The sequence below is a fragment of the Vicia villosa genome, linkage group LG5 (genome assembly GCF_029867415.1).
Source record: "Vicia villosa cultivar HV-30 ecotype Madison, WI linkage group LG5, Vvil1.0, whole genome shotgun sequence".
Taxonomy (NCBI): Eukaryota; Viridiplantae; Streptophyta; class Magnoliopsida; order Fabales; family Fabaceae; genus Vicia; species Vicia villosa.
This window is the reverse complement of record NC_081184.1, coordinates 86,447,034-86,458,058: the sequence shown is the minus strand read 5'-3', so window position 1 is coordinate 86,458,058 and position 11,025 is coordinate 86,447,034. Positions and strand designations below refer to the sequence as shown.

Sequence of the window (11,025 nt, the reverse complement as noted above, 5' to 3'; positions counted from 1 at the left end):
TGCTATACAAGAGTTATCAATATGCTTCGACTATATAGTTCATCCCTGCATCATTCATGAATACATGCATAACATACAGTACTCTCGTTTATTTCGAGAACCTCATCACACAATACATGCATCATGACATTGCATAAAACTAATCTTTCCTTTTCAGGTCACTTCATAATCAAAAGAACCTTATCATCCAGACAGGGTATAAAGAAGATCATATCAACGAATCTTAACACTCATTCAAGACACAGATACAATCTTGATACTTAACTCCGGGTTATTCTTCAGAGATAATTCAGAAACAATCAAAGAACTTCATATCCTTTCTAGGAGCCTTTCTAGGTAGTCTTGTTTAAGACGTATCATATCCTTTCTAGGAACCTTTCCAGGTAGTCTTCTCTAAGACGTTTATCATCCTTTCTAGGAACCTTTCTAGGTAATCTTTTCTAAGATGTTTCATATCCTTTCTAGGAGCCTTTCTAGGTAGTCTTGTTTAAGAAGTATTATATCCTTTCTAGGAACCTTTCCAGGTAGTCTTCGCTAAGACGTTTATTATCCTTTCTAGGAACCTTTCTAGGTAATCTTTTCTAAGATGTATCATATCCTTTCTAGGAGCCTTTCTAGGTAGTCTTGTTTAAGACGTATCATATGCTTTCTAGGAACCTTTCTAGGTAGTCTTCTCTAAGACGTATATCATCCTTTCTAGGAACCTTTCTAGGTAATCTAGTGTTCAATCCTCTTCTACCTTCAGCTAGGGCAAATTCCTTGGTATTCTAGTGTTCAATCCTCTTCTACCTTCAGATTCCGACAGGCACACAAGCCAATCTACATCCTCAGGTAAAAGAAGATTGAACAGGGGCAGCTGTCATACCCCAAAATTTTCCCATCATATTTATTCATATTTCAGTCCATCTGACTTTCAAATGCTTAAAGATACACAAGAAGCACTACGCCAAATAAGCTATTTAATAGCACTTTTTTTGTCTTTGATAGTGCTTAAAAGCGCTATTTACCACGCCGCTATTGTAAATTTTTTTTGTTTAATAGCACTTTAAAAGCGTTATTAAAGTACCAATTTTTAATAGCGTTTCTCTTTAAGCGCTACTGAAGTGGCCATTTTACGCATTTTTTATTTAATTTTAATAGCACTTTCAAACTAAGTTCTATCACAGGACACATGTTTGATAGCACTTTCAAACAAAGCGCTAATAGATAACACATGTTTGATAGCACTTTCAATAAAAGTGCTAATATATGAAACATGTTTGATAGCACTTTCTCTTAAAAGTGCTATTATAGGATGTTTCATTAATAACACTCTTTAAAAAACGCTATTGTAGTACATTTTTTAATATTTTTTTTTACACAAAATCATTCTTTTGATGTGCATATTAAGATCCATCAATACTAAATAACATTTTAAACCAAATTCAATTGTTTACAAATATCATATAACATATATAGAGTTGAAAATAATTGTATCCAAATTCATCATTGTACTACTATGGACACATAAATGAACATTGAAAACTATTCATAATGTAACTTTTATTATTCCACCATATATCATGAACATTCATTTCATAACCAGTACATGTATAGCCGAGCGTGATACATCTTCAAAACACAGCTATATCACTAATTCTAGTCAATCTAGATTGTCCTTAAGTTGTCACTAGTATCCTTAACCAAAAACAATAAATATTCAGAGCAATATCTAACAACTTGATAATCAATCACGTGCATTCATGTTCTTTTTTGTGCCATAATGAAAAAAACCCTGCACGTGCAACTCACGTGAATTCATCTTCTTTATTATGCATTGAAGTAATCTTTTTCTATTTTTTTTTAATTTAATAAAAGCTAAAGTCGTGACATTTCTCTGCTGCAGCTTCTTAGAACAAAATTCAGTTGCAACAAATCATCCAACTGTACAAGAACCGAAAAGATTCTACAAGAAAGTGAAAACAAAAGAATTTTACTCAAAGAATTTGTTATAGTGAGCTTGATGGAACAAAAAACTTTACTATAATTGGCGAAGCTATTCATGCTACACCTGATCATTTAAAGCCAGATGATGGCTATTATCTTATCTATGTCAAACAAGGATTATATCAAGAATATATCACTATTCCGAAAAATAAAAAGAATATCTTACTTATTGGTGATGGTATTAACAATACTTGCATCACAGGAAATCAATGTTTATGGTAATATCATGTTGACATTGTTGTTTTGATTTTAATGCAGCTGTATCTGGAGAGAGATTAATAGCAGTGGACATAACATTCAAAAAAACAGCAGGACCTGAAAAGCATCAAGAAGTAGCAGTGAGAAACAACGCGGATCTTTCAATATTCTACCGATGCAGTTTCGAAGGATACCAAGACACACTCTATGTTCACTCACTAAGACAATTCAATAGAGAATGTGACATCTAAGGCACAGTTGATTTCATCTTCGGAAATGCGGCTGCAATCCTTCAAAGCTGTAACATCTACACAAGAAAACCAATGAAAAATCAGAAAAATGCCATTACAGCACAAGGAAGAACTGATCCAAATCAAAACACAGGAATCTCAATACAAAACTGTAGGATTGATGCGGCGCCAGACTTAGTGGAAGATATGAATTCAACGAAGAATTATCTGGGAAGACCGTGGAAAGTTTATTCAAGAGCTGTTTATTTGCAGTCATATATTGGTGATTTGATTCAAATGGTTTTTTTACTCAAGACTCAACTGTTCTGTCACAAGGTTCAAATACAACATTACAAAGACACTGAGAAAATAAAGATTACCAGATACCTTCATTAAACTCAGCCCCGTGATCTGCTAATGCCTTGTGAAATTTCTCATATGAATTGGAACCCAATCCCTTGAAACAGTAAATTGTATAAGCACACATTTAATATAAGTCTCATATCATACAAAAGAGAGAATTGTTAAGTGGAAGTGAAAGCAAACATTGACCTACCCAAGCCATAGCCTTACTTCATCCATCAAATGAAGCACCCTTCTGAAGTAGCCGTCATCTTTAACGGAAGCCATTGATGCACACTTCACTAAAGTCACAAAAATATCAATAACCAACGAGGATAACTCTTTATCAACTACCCCACCTTTGTCAATCTCAGGAAGAATCTTCTCCCCCTTGCTTTTCACTTCATGAAGCCTCTCTAAAAGCTTAAACCCTTCAATTTCAGCCTCGTGGAATTGATTACAAGACACATAGTAACGTATCAATCGAAGCCTCGAGATAAGGATAGTTAAGGGCTTGAAAACCAATTGAGAACGCACTGCTTCTAAACAACCTAAATAGAGAATATAAACTTCGAACAACTCACAGATTAATACCTCGTTGGAATTTAAAACAATAGAGAGGTCATGCAAGCAGATAAGACTCACCATTTACCAATACAAAAGTAGATATAAAACACATCCTTGCAAAGACATACCCTGTTTGACAATGGCATTATGTTGGATATAAATTTAACAAACCGAAACAGAGTTTTATCATCATCAACTAAGGTTCAGAATAAGCCTTATACTACATCGATTGAACTACAAAATACTATCATTATCATATCTATATCTATAGTGTTTAATCATATACATACACCTTTATATCCTGCCGAAAGTAGGATTCTCAGTATACCCAACTTGGGTAACCCAAGTCTATAGAAACAAAATTTGCATCAATCACAATAATATTTTTAGATTAACGGGATTCATCTTACAAATTACAATCCTCTTATACTAAAAAACAATAAATTAATCAGAGAACTTACCTGAAAAAAATTTTGATCACAAAATTAGGGCAAGAATTAGAACAAAACCTGAGAAGTGGAAGTTGATCCATCAGCAACAGCAGCTTTGGAGGCCGATTCAGCTATCGATTTAGTAGAAACTTTGGTGGATTCAGATAAAGCAGGCTAGGATTCAGCACCCTTGACAGGACCAGTCTCGATGACCACTCGCTTAGCGGGTTTGTTCCATGCAGGCTTCTTAGAACGACCTGCATTGCCATCACTCCCATCTCCAGTATCTACTGACTTAACGGTGTTCTCCACCACCATCAGCTTCGAAGCAGCCACCTCCTTCAACGGCTGCAGAGTAGAAATCTCCTTTGATGAATGATCAAACAAAGCCACTTTATCGACGGCACCTGTAGCTGTAGTCACATATTCATGTAAATCCATATATCCAGCAAAGCAAAAATAAGATAAAGAAAGGAGAATTTCGGTTTAGAACTTTTACCGAATACTTGGTGGGCACAACGCGAACGACAAATTCGGCCCATTTCTCCATCAATTTGTCAAGCACAACCTGCAACAACAACAAATAACAACACAACAAGAATGTCATAGCGAGAATCGAACTGAAAAAGAAATAAAATTAAGAAAGAATGAAGTCGCGGTGTTCGTTAGAATCGATGGCTTACGAGGGAGAATCGATGGCCAACGGTGGTGAATCGATGGCCGACGGCGGTGAATCGACGGTGTTTCCTCCGAGCTTCTTCTTGTCTGGCTTAGGGTTATTGGAATATTACTCAAAAGCAAGTCATTGGTAACCACCTCCTTCAAATTAACATCCAAAGTGTAACGGGTAGGCATCAGATGCTAATAGTTAACCAGCTTGACAAAGGCCTTTAGGCACGACTTATTAGCAGTTTTCTTTGCCGAATCCTTCTTTATAACCTTGCTTGGGTACTTCTTGATCCCGGCAACCAAAGCATGGCCGTAAGAACATTCACAAGTTCCATCGTCGAAGTTCTTGATGATGACGACCTTCTTTCCTGCGTAGCGTCCTTGGAGGACGATGAAGGCTTTGTTTGGCTTGAGGAATTTCACCATTTTGTATCTTTGATTCTCTCTGGCTCACTGAATCGTCGTTTGAGGGTTAGAAATGAAAACCCTAGTTTGTTGTGGAAAGCAGTGAGTTGTGGAATTGGTGAAGGGAAAGCGGTGAGTAGCCAAAATTTGTGCGGCAAAACGAAAACTATTCGCCAAAGTTTTATTTTATTTTATTAAGTATTAATTAAGTATATAACTATATTTTAAAAGACAATAGGAATGTTAACGTGTGTTTTTTTATATTTTAATAATTATATATTATTAAAAACCAATAGCAGTTTCATATGAGTGATATTTTAAAGAATAATTTTAATAGCGTTTTGAGGAGAGTGCTATCTTAAAGAAGAATTTTAATAGCGTTTTTAGGAGAGTGCTATCTTAGTGTACACTATTAATAGCGTTTTTAGGAAACTGCTATCTTAGTGTACACTATTAATAGCGTTTTGAAAAAAGTGTTATCTTACTGAAGTTTAATAATAGCATTTTTTCACAAAGTGCTATCAGAATCACATTGTATGTCTTTTATAATAGCGCTCGATCATAAAATGCTATTATAGATGTCTTTTTTCCTTTTCAATAGCACTTTTTTTAAAAGTGCTATTAAATTAGGCGATACAAAAAATCAATTTTGGCATAGTGAAGGAAGCATGCGGTCTCTCTCCTAAACAACAGCCTCTAAACTAGGGTTTTGTATTTCTCAAAGTAAAATCAAGTTCTAAAACCTCAAATGGATCCCATGGCCTCTCATATGCTTCAAAGGGTCATCATGCCAAGTTTCAAGCTCTGATTCATAAGATTGATCAATCAACAGCTCAAAAAGTCAACAGTCGACTAGTTTGACCTAAAAGTCAACTGTGGTCAAAGTACAGTCAAAATTCCTGATTTTTTGTCAACATGCTCATTTTTAAGTATCATTCATCATTTGATCAATGATTGATCATGATTCATCAAGGAAAGTTCAGAAATCAACAAAACTCATAGTTTCTAAATTAGGGTTTTCTAGGAAAAAGTCAACTAAACTTTGACCAGCCATAACTTTCACATGGAACATCATAAATTTTCCATCCAAAGCTCAACTTTAAGGAAATTGAATTCTCTACAAATTTGTCTCTCACATGCAAAAGCTATAAATGCTTCATTTGAGAGGTATGGACCAAAACATTATAGGTCCTTTTTGAAAGTCAACCAAAAGCAGTTTTTTGTCGAAGCCCATATCATCAAGATAAAATCTCCAAATGGAAAAAAGATTCCAAAGTGGATTGTAGAGGACATCTTGTGGTTTCCAAAAAGTCCTAGAACTCTTTCATATCTTAAAAGTTGAGGGAGATATGCCTTGTCGAAGTTGGTCAAGTTTAAGGGGAAATTGTGAAGTAAATAAGGTTCAAAATGGATTTTCTTGCAAGTAGGCCCAATCTTTCATGATCCAAACTTGGTCCCCAAGTCTCTCAAAATCACCAAACTCAATCTCATAATTATTTGATTTTTTATTTTATTTTATTTGAATTTTTATTCATTTAAAATACCATTTAAATGAAATAATTAAGGCAAAATACAAAAGATATGATTTGTTTTTGTCTCCAATCAATTTCCATCATCAAATTATTCCACAATTAAATAAAAATTCGTAGCAATAGGATTATTGGAGAGAGATGGGCAAAACTTGAAACTAATTTGGAAAGTTTGCATATGATTATAAATCAAATCCCAATCACAAAAATCATGGAGATTGGATCAAGTTTTGTTAACCTAGTTGATGCTCCCATATATACATGAAGCGTTCAGATGCAAAGGGATGGATTTGGAGAAGCAGAACCCTATTCCAAGGCTTGAAAAAACCGTGAGCAAGTGTCATACCCCAAAATTTGCCCGATCAAATCTGTGTCTTTCAAATCATCAAAAGTCAAAATTAAGAGTCATGGGGTTTGACATTTCTATTGTCAAACCCGCTCTCTTATAAATTCGGTAAAAGTTCAAAAGGGAGCAAAATGGTGAAACTTAAGTTTTGAAAAGACATGTGAACCACGGTTAAAATTCGAGTATACTTGCAATTTTATTAAAAAAAACCTTAAGGGCCATTCCATGGCTTCATAATATTTTTGTATGTATTTAGGTTTTTATTCATTTAAATTACCAAATAAATAATGCATAATATCTTTTGTTTATTTATTTTAGGTTTTTTTTCATTTAATTACCAAATAAATAATACATAATATTTTTGTTTGTTTATTTAGGTTTTTTTTTATTTTGCCAAATAAATAATACGAAGCATGAATGAAATCCAAAAAGAAAAACATAGGACACTAACATTTTCTGCCAAGGGAATTCGGGAGACTCATTGGGCCAAAACAAGAAGGTTTAGATGAGATTTTCTAATCAATTTTCAATCACACTCAATGATCAATTCTTACCATATTTGTTGACCTAAAGAAATCACATATAAGAGGAAAGAAGGTTTTCATAAGGGGGGGAGGATTCGTGAGGATTGGCAGCCTCTAAAGGCTTAATCAAACTTCAAAAAACGCAGGAAATAAACTAGATTCGGGTTCAAAGTTTCAGGAGGATTAAGGCCGAACAAGGGATCCAAACAGATTCGTTGGAGTTTTCTGGAGCTATCACAGCCATTACCATCGATCGAAAACGCGAGGAGCTAGAGAGCAAGCTCACGGTTAGCTGGCGCAATTGGCAAAGGAGTATCTCAAGTTTCATAGGAAACCTGGGTTCGAACCCAGTGGAGGTATGTTCATTTTATTTTTATTCCATTTATTTCTCCTTCTGAATACATTGTAGATCCGGTGCTGCGCATGCACGCTAGGCCACCATGCGCCCTCAATTATGAGTCTTCAGATCTCTGCCCAAGTCAGATCAAAGGGCCCTGGAGATGCTGGTCCATCGTAGACCTCCCAGGCGCAATGTATAGGATTGCTTTCCAGGTTTTCTATATTTTTCTTATTTTTATTAATTAGATTAAACATTAGTTATTGTTTTACTTAATTAATTTATTTTGGTTAGGGGTTAAGATATAAAATTAGGATTAGGATAGTATAATTAGGATAAGGATTATAATTAATTAGGATTATCCCGATTATCTCGACTATTCCAATTTAATTTATTTAATCGGTTTAAACCATTATAAATCACTAAAACCCTAGGTTTCCCACGCATTAGGGTTTGCCCCAATCCCATTTGGGTAAAAATTTCAATTGATTCTTGATTAATTTTAAATTTTCTCCTCGAACCGACTATACCTATTAGTCGCATTAGACGAGAAATAATTTTGATCAATTCAATTTAATTATATAAATTTAATTAATTCTAATCTAATTCTCTCCTCGACCCGACTAAAGCTATTAGTCGCATTAGACGAGAGATAAAAATATACAAAATTAAAATATATTTAATTTGCTGCCCACGACGGTCAATCTATCGATCTGAGTAACCAGCAATGCCCCTTAATCTGTTAGCTATACTGACCAAATCTATTGGTCACCGCATCTAACGTTGCCATATCAAATCAGGGTTGTACGCCCAAGACATCTAAAACACACTAAACCACGACACTACGGATTTTCATCCTTTTCAACCAGGCAATTCAAAATGCCTTTCAAATCACAACTTTCAAAACCGCGATAGGCCATTCAAAAAGCCTTCAAATACTTTCATAATCAATTCAAAGGCGTACAACCCTGTGCCCGAACTACGTTGACTCTGATTCTCCCTAAGGAGATACGTAGGCACTTGGATAACCAAGGCGAGGCACTCTCCCTAAAATCTCAATTCACTTAAGATCTCAATTTTGCCCTTTTCACTTCTTTAGCTATTAACTTTAACTTTTAGCCATAAACTGTTACCTTAGATTCAAAGCCATAGGAAAGGGTTGAGGGTGCCTAATACCTTCCCTCAACCTGATTATAATAACTTACCCTGAATCTCTTATCTGCGTAGGGTTTCCTATTCGCCCTTCAGAATAGGTGGCGACTCTAAAAGCTTAATTTTTAGGGCAGGTTGCTACAGCTGGCGACTCTGCTGGGGACAAATCATCAATGATGAATTATTATGCTCCTAGGTTTTGGCAGGGTTTAGGTTTGTGGCAAACGGTTTAGGTTTTTGGCGAATTTTTTAGGGTTTCGCTTATTCGCCATTTTAGGGTTTACGGTTTTTTTATAAATATTTAAATTTTTATTTATTTATTTATTTATTCGCAATTTCATTTATTTACAGCAATTTCAACTATTTACAGTGATTTAATTAAATATCTGTATACTTGAATATTTGTTATTTTACTGCATATTTTGGGTTGTATATAAATTGTTGTTAAGCCTAAGCGTGGGAATTATAATATTGACTAGAGGGGAATTACATCGCCTACGAGTCTTATTATAATTCCACTCAGAGTGGGTTGAATATCCGGAAAGGTCTGATACGAGGCTTGACCTTGTTGAGGGCTGGACTTGGTATTTGGCTGATCTCTCTGGGAACCTACCCCTAAAACTCGAACCTCATGGATAAATGAGTTGTTCCAAAATCCAAAGAGACAAAAAGTCTCGGCGGCTACGAACGATCCCGTGAGACCTTCTAGAACATTCCTATGGGAAGGGTAGGCTCCCGAGCCGTTACGTCGAACTTATGAACCTAGGGCTTATGTGCTTATATGCTTATTATGTGGCTGCAATTTATACTGCGAATATCTTGCGTTTTGATTTTGCAGGTATTCCTACGCGTTCCCTGGCCCGCAGGGACTCTATTTCTAAGACCATGTCCTTCCCACGGAGGACACCTCCATTTATGCACGTTGATTGGCCTCTCGATGGCCATGAGACCTAGTGACTATCATGAACAGTCACTCCGCGCCTGTATCTACGCACTCCCTAGCCTGTAGGGACTTTCCTTATATATCCTTGTATTCTTACAACTACGTGTCCTTCCCAAGAAGGACATCTTTATTAACGCACGTCAATTGGCCTCTCGATGGCCATGCGATTTAGTGACTGTCATGAACAGTCACCCCGTGCTTACTCCTATGTACTCCCTAGCCTATAGGGATTTTTCTTTTACATCCATGTGTTTTCACAACGATGCATCCTTCCCCGAAGGACAACTTCATTAGCAGGCGTTTGATTGGCCTCTCGATGGCTATGAGATCTAGTGACTGTCCTGAGCGGTCACTCCATGCTTGTTTCCGCGCACCCTCTAACTTGTAGGGTTTGGAGTCCCATATATACATCTTTCACCCCTAGCCTGTAGGGATTTCACTTCATCCGATATCGTCCTTATATAGGTTGTGTTCCGTATAGAGAACCTTCCCACCAAGGACAACTTCATTGGTACACGTTGATTGGCCTCTCGATGGCCATGAGACATGGTAACTGTCTTGAACGGTCACCAGCCGCTACCTTCTACATACTTCCGAATCTAAGGGATTTCCATTGGCATGTCATAACGTCTATCTTGCAAGGATTTCACTAGGGTCAAATGTCATCCCTAAATCCACATAGGCTATCCTTAAGGTTATATCTGTCACGCGTCTGCATTGCATACAAGGAGTTATAATATAAGGAGTCCCTCGCATACGTATGCATTTGCATTTCCATGCATTCATACATTCACATTTGCATATCCATCTTCGCCCGCATCCACGCTTTCCGTGCTAGCCGATTTCCCAGAACTCCCGAATATAATCCAGAGGATCATAGACTATGGAGAAAGGAGGATAAATCATTGGGAATGAGCTTAAAAAAAAAGGATGTCTTTCAACACGTCATGCCACATGTCCATGCTTTGTCGTAACAGGATCGTAAATACAACCAAGGTCATCGTCGAGCAAGGATTAGTTCAACAAAAGAGTTCCCTCATAGATACACACAAGGGGTATCTAGTCATAAGGGGGTTCATCTATAAACATAGCAAAACTTATGTGGACGCTCTACGATAACCTGGGGGCAGGGATTAGTCCAACTGGGGCAAAATCCTAAACAAAGATGCATACCTACGATGGGAGAAAGGCGATATGTGTTAACTCCATACCAAGGGGGAAAAGGGTCATAGGCTATTTTTATCAATCTACAAACCCTGAAGGTTGCAAATGGTGTGATACTATCCTTAGGAAAAGCAAAAGAGGTTCAGTCAAAGGAAACTCATGAAGTTCCGATACGACGAAAACCCACCGCTAACAATTTATT

General features: G+C 36.5%; 1 long non-coding RNA gene across 9 annotated transcripts; it reads right to left on the bottom strand.

Annotated features, from left to right (window-relative positions):
• Positions 1-1,525: 1,525 nt before the first annotated feature.
• Positions 1,526-4,995, bottom strand: LOC131601806 (uncharacterized). Of its 9 annotated transcripts, none has more exons than XR_009283857.1 (6): positions 4,438-4,995; positions 4,254-4,322; positions 2,971-4,167; positions 2,802-2,871; positions 2,153-2,491; positions 1,526-1,945 (listed from the first exon to the last, which is right to left on the bottom strand). It is a non-coding gene; the product is annotated as an uncharacterized LOC131601806 (long non-coding RNA). The 9 variants fall into 9 exon arrangements; XR_009283858.1 differs by lacking the exon at positions 1,526-1,945 and adding an exon at positions 1,985-2,050; XR_009283863.1 differs by lacking the exon at positions 1,526-1,945 and having other exon boundaries at positions 2,136-2,301; positions 2,404-2,491; positions 2,795-2,871.
• Positions 4,996-11,025: the final 6,030 nt, after the last annotated feature.